This window comes from Panulirus ornatus, chromosome 22 (genome assembly GCF_036320965.1).
Source record: "Panulirus ornatus isolate Po-2019 chromosome 22, ASM3632096v1, whole genome shotgun sequence".
NCBI classification, from domain to species: domain Eukaryota; kingdom Metazoa; phylum Arthropoda; class Malacostraca; order Decapoda; family Palinuridae; genus Panulirus; species Panulirus ornatus.
This window is the reverse complement of record NC_092245.1, coordinates 4,079,734-4,085,319: the sequence shown is the minus strand read 5'-3', so window position 1 is coordinate 4,085,319 and position 5,586 is coordinate 4,079,734. Positions and strand designations below refer to the sequence as shown.

Sequence of the window (5,586 nt, the reverse complement as noted above, 5' to 3'; positions counted from 1 at the left end):
GTCCACGTCTGCTGCCACAAACATATCCTCTTTCTTGCCGCCTCTGTTGATGAAACTGGTATTCACATACCAGTCTATTGTAGCACTTGCAACGGGTGTTAAGAGAACGTGTGTAAAGATATCCTATCATCCATTAATAATCTCGTCCATCCTTCTAATGTGATAATGTTTCTTGATTTATTATAGTTTCTTATCGTAAACCAAGTAAACTTATCAATCACACGAGTGATTATAAAATTTTGGGCTGTTTTTTCAACAATCATCTATAAGTTCATAACTCGTGAAAAGTAGTCTGCAACAAAAATTCTCTCCTCGCTAACGGTGTCATATTCTGTTTTCACGATATACGGCCACTGTTGCTATGATGGAACTATACAATAATAGTAGCAGTAGTAGTCAAAGTATGTACTGCGAAATAAGCTACATAGCTATAAAGTGAGCCAAGTATACCAGAATTGGCAACGCTGACTGCTGTTAGTTTGGCCCTCCAACTGGAGTCCACTTCAGTGCGCTGGCAAGGCTCAGCCTGTGAGGTGGTGTGCGTGTCGCTCGCTGTTCGTAGCGAGGTTATACAGTGGAGTGTTAAATATTCAGGTAATATTTAGTGTATCGTAGTTCTGGTGTGTAAGACGACCTGTGTAATCGTTGCAGTTGTGTACTAAAGCATGAAAATGAAAAATTATTTAAGAAATAACTTTGTGTGAGGTTGTTTATTTTCATCACTTAGCGCACACGCTACCCGCACTCTCCTGGTGTAACTTTGGGGTTTGGATCTCCTCCCAGCCAGGCTCTCCCTCACCTTACAAGGCGGTGATCACATCCTACTTCCAACAGTCCCGGTGTCTGTTTTCCCGTGGACCATGTTACGGTGGGTCCAGGTGTGCTGAGCATGTTCCACACCTTCAGAAGATTAAAGTTTTGTGAATCAAACTCGTCCTACCCGCGAACCTCTATGAGTGGCTGCGGGCGCGAGATGCCAGATTTCATTATTATATTACATAAACATTCACATTACTTCACATTAAGCATTTGTTTGTCGAATTGTAAGAAGGTAAAATGGGTAACTAAGCACCTGAAATGAAAGCCGATAAAAACATTTATATTATCAGACGTCAAGGGTATCGAGAGGTCAGACTAGTGTGGTGTTGAGTGACACACATTCGTAACCTGTTCGTGTCTTGCCCGGCCCGCATGAAACGTTTGTTATAGTGCAGCTTCCCGGACTCTACTTACCATATCTGTTTCTCGTGTTGGGTTCTGTTCAAGTGGTTATGGGGGGAATGACAGGTGACAGGAGAAGTTAATTAACCATTTGTTGTTGTATGCACAGACACCTGAGTCAGAACAGTGCTTTGTGGGATACACATGTCGAAAATTATTCTTTGATGTTTTGAAGTGGTGCGTTTTCGGGTTTGAAGACGAGCTTACTTTACCCATATAATTTTTGTAGTGATGTAAACTGCCCAAATGTATTTTATACAGTTTACATAATTTCGCATCAAGATTTGAACGGCAGTCACATAAGGGACAATAATGGATGGTCATATACAGGAATAATAGTTATTTAGCTCATGAAGAGAAGATTATTAGAGTGATACAAACGAACTGAAGATATCAGTAAATCGTAAGTTGTTTTTTTGTTTACTGTTTGACTTGAAGCGTATCCTCATAATTGGGAAGCTTTCCAGACAAAAAAAAAAAAAAAAAGTGAACAATCTAGCGTGGATGTTTTATTAATAGATGGGAGTAGCAAGCCACGTGTTGGTTATCGATATCCCAGGAAATTGTGTTCCCCTGACTAGTGACAGTTAAATGTAGTGGAATATTCCTACGAAGCCTCTTGGCTTGTGGCTCGTTAATGTTACATGGACTATTATATAGGTCTCTCGACTGCTAGGGTCAATATCAAAACACTGTCAACTTCACGTCATAACCACCAGTGGTAAAGATCTTCAGGTGTTCAAGATGATTCAGTGATCATATTGGCGCTTTCTGTATATTTGACCCTTGTGGGTTGTGAGGTTGAGGACCCGGGAGCACAGTGAGGGCACTGTGCTCGTGTTGAGCGTGCAACTTGAACGCTGCAGCTGCTGGTAGTCTCCCGACCTGGATCCGGGACTCACCATCAATCAATAAGTTTCATTATTGCATCATTTAACATCGTCAGTTTATTTCGGTCCAACTGAAATTACGGACTTGCTGCTGTGTTTACTATTGTCCAGGACCCAAGTCGATGAGTTCAGCACTTAAGAATTTTGTACGATTTTTTTTGTTTTTATCTTTTTAGCCTATAAGTTTGCTTATCACAATACTTGACGCAGCAAATTATAGAACTTAGAGCACAGTGATCAAGATTGAACCAAAATTGAACAAACATTCATCTATGTAGTTCCGACTGATAACATGCCATTATACTCAGCATTGGAGTTGATAACGAGACAATGTGAAGCTCATTGGGTTTACAGTTTACTGTGATGGTCTACTGTGATAGTCTTCTGTATACTTGATATAGATAATAAGGAAGGAAAGGAAAGCGTAACAGAATGCGTCATAAGTGGTAATGGAGACGACATTAGTTTCATTAAAGCTGAATCAGTAGCATGCTCGGGGCCGCTGTTATGGGCTCATTGTTGGCTGTAGGACGAAATATAACATATTGAAGCGTGGTCAGGAGGCAGGAGACGTAGAGTTGTGGTGAGTAGGTCTTGTGTGTGCAGTGTTGTGTGGAGTTATCTCGGCACTTGCCCTCTTCATCATGTGCAGGGGTGACACTAACGATGATGTAGCTTTGACGGTAGGAAAGTTTGCACAAGAAAATACAAAAACTTAGGAACACCTGAAAATGCAAAAACATTGAAAGATAACTCAGAGTGTATGTTGAGCCAGGAATGGCGGTTGGCATTCAGTACGTAGAAGTGTAAGTAGTTTGTAGACTATGGTTATATACAAAATATTTTTGTTAATAAATAATGCAATTTTCAGTGTGCTGGGGTAGACGTTGAAGAAATAAAGGGGTCTCGTAATACATTATAAATGAGAGAACCAGTTTTGTGATATGAGAGAAGATGATATGTATAAAAGTGTTGGGAGACTTAGGTCCTGTGGAACCCAATATAGAACACAATGTGCAGGTGTAATGAATATTGCACATATCGAAGGGTTTTGCAGGGTGTGACTTCGAGGTCTCATCTCTAAGCTCTCCTCTTTTGGATTCCTACCCTAACTTTGCTCCTTGATATCTAGCTTCCTCTCTGGCTGATCTATCTCTGTGGTTAATGGATGAGTCTTTCCCCCTTTTCTCCATCTCTGTTAACAGAAGTGTCCGAGAGGCTCTCCTGTTCCCTACACTTTTTCTCCTTTTTTCTTAATGATTCCCGCTCCATAAATAATCCAATGCACTCTTAACTTGACTCAACGCCGCATTCATCCACGTGGATCCTTCAGTTCTGCTCCCTCTCCTCACTCGATCTGCATCTCGTCTTGACACTACCTCCTTAATAAAGTCAGACTGGGACGGGATATTTGAGAGGGGTAGACAAAATCTTGTTAAATGCCTCCAAGATCCAATTTCTTCCCATATCTCTATCGAAAACTACTCACAAATCTCGTCTCTCCTTTGACGGTTGTGTAATTCCACCTCTTGACTCAATGAACATACTTGATATTACTGTAACATCCACTCTTTTTTGGAGATCCTACATTACGGGGATAGCTAAGTCTGCCCTTAAGAAACTGGGTGTCTTGTTTAGTTGTCAAAACTTCTTTTCTGAACATTTGCTCCGTTTATACACGGGATTGATTTGTCCTTGAATGGAGCACTGCTCTGACATATGGAGTGGTTCTAGCTCTGTATCCTTACTTGACAGAATTGAGTCGAAAGTGGTCCGACATAAAATGACCCAGGCTAAATTCAGACTTGACCCCCTTGCCCTACGCCGCAGTGTTGGTTCACTCTCCCTCTTCTGTAGGTATTACTTTGGTCTTTGCATCCGAGAACTGGCTGCTTGTATGCCTCCACCACAAGCTAGACCACGCAAAACTCGGCAAGCTGCTGCGTCACATGATTATTATGTGGCCATCGGCAGCTCGAGGGTGGGCCGTTTGAATAACTGCTTCTTTCCGTACACGTCGAGGCTTTGGAAATCTCTACCTTCTCATGTCTTTCGCAATAACTAGTACCTGGCACATTTCAAGATAGGTCTTTTTTTCTCAAAAATTTGTAAATACTTTCCCTCGTCTTTTCTTTCTCAGTTTCATAGTTCTCTCTATATTTCAATGAAGCCCCGGCATCGATGTGGACTTTTGTCCGTGACTGAGGCCTTCAACATAAGAAAAACAGTCTGCAGGAGATGTGGGTTTTAAGTTGCTGACCGAGCGTAGGAATGTGGAATTTAAGATCCGATGTGATGATGCAGTTCATGTCTTTTGAAAAATTACTGTTACATTTGATAAAATTGAGCTTCGTTCTTGGAGGCTTTGATCTACCAGGCTGCTTTTTTTTTTATATATTGTGGAACCTGGTCTGGGTAAATACACCTTAAAGGAAACTTTCTCCTTTTTAGAAGTCTAGGGATTCTGCATGTGGTATTGAGACGGAAACATGTTATGATTTGATATACGAACTCACCTAATGGCACAAGGGAGCATTATACTGATATGTTCTACCAGTAGTTATTCTCCTCATAGGCAGATAGGGCTTGTGTTACCTGTTTATTCCACGTATTTGTAAACTTACATAAACACACTGAAGCCGTGCATGCTGTCACAGGCCGAGGCACGTTAATGGACAGGGAGGCGCGCGCGAGCGAAAGCGAGATATTCTGATTCGAGGATTTCATATACCTATGTTAAATAGTGTTCGTTCAGGCCAGAGATTCATACAGTCCTTCAGAGTGGAGGAATAAATGTGGGAATTCACACACTCCTAACATTGTCGTGTACTGTCATGGTTGATGCAGTGGGACCTGCTGATCTGGCCAGGATAAGCGGGTGAAGCTTTGGCATTGTCCGTCTTGGCTGGTGCTGTGCTGTGAGCTGTCTTGGCTGGTGCCGTGCTGTAGGCTGTCTTGGTTGTTGCTGCGGCATGGGCTGTCTGATTGGTGCTGTGGTATAGGCTATCATGGCTGGTGCTGTGGTATGGGCTGTTTTGGTTGGTGCTGCCCGCTATGGAATGATTTAGTTGCCCCTGTAGTGTGAGCTGTTGCTTGTTGCTGTGTTGTGGGCCGTCTTGGCTGCTGCTGTGATATTGGCTGTCTTGATGAGTGCTGTGGCATGAACTGTCTTGGCTGATGCTGTGGCATGGGCTGTCTTGGCTGATACTGTGGTACGGGCTGTCTTAGTGCTGCAGGTATGGGCTGTCTTAAAGCTGGGTTGTGCTGTCAGGTTATGTAAAGACGTTACAGTGTCTTGTTGTCCCTCTTTGGTCGTTATAGCGTTGTATGTTGTGCATGTTGTGGGAGTTATATGCACTGTACTGGATGTTGCTGTTTCTTTTACTGCCCTGGCTTTTGTAGTGCCATGTATTGTCCTAGCTGTTGCAGTATCATGCATCCTTTTTTGGGTATTATAGATTTGTAGATTTCTGGA

At 42.4% G+C, this 5,586-nt stretch overlaps 1 long non-coding RNA gene across 1 annotated transcript in view; it reads left to right on the top strand.

Annotated features, from left to right (window-relative positions):
• The first annotated feature begins 499 nt into the window (after positions 1 to 499).
• The window catches only part of LOC139756500 (uncharacterized), a 684,713-nt gene continuing 679,626 nt past the window's right edge, over positions 500 to 5,586 (top strand). The window contains exon 1 of the long non-coding RNA XR_011714361.1: positions 500 to 594. This is a non-coding gene — a long non-coding RNA (uncharacterized lncRNA). The remainder of the gene's footprint in view (positions 595 to 5,586) is intronic.